The following is a 420-nucleotide window of genomic DNA, read 5'->3' as shown; positions in this document are numbered from 1 at the left end:
ACCACTGTCCTAAACATTAAGTGTCCTCTGAAGACTACTCCTACCACCACCACCACCACCACCACCAGAAGTAGTAGTAGCAGTAGTAGCAGCAGCAGCAGCAGCAGTAGTAGTAGTAGTAGTAGTAGAAGTAGTAGTAGTAGTAGTAGTAGTAGTAGTAGGCAACTATTATTAGAAATAAACACATCTTGTGTGAGAAGTGCCTTGTTAATCACTGCATGTAGTCAGTGCTGTTACGCAGTGAAAGCAGCCCAGTAACAATAGCTTACAAGAAGTACAATAAACTGAACAATACCAACAATGAAAACAGCAACAACAACAATAATGGTTTCAAATTTTGCCACAAGGCCAGCAATTTTGGGGGAGGGGATGAGTCGATTACATCGACCCCAGTGTTCAACTGGTACTTATTTTATCAAC

The sequence above is a fragment of the Octopus bimaculoides genome, chromosome 18, assembly GCF_001194135.2.
Source record: "Octopus bimaculoides isolate UCB-OBI-ISO-001 chromosome 18, ASM119413v2, whole genome shotgun sequence".
Taxonomy (NCBI): domain Eukaryota; kingdom Metazoa; phylum Mollusca; class Cephalopoda; order Octopoda; family Octopodidae; genus Octopus; species Octopus bimaculoides.
The sequence above is the reverse complement of the archived record's forward strand: the minus strand, read 5'-3'. Positions refer to the sequence as shown.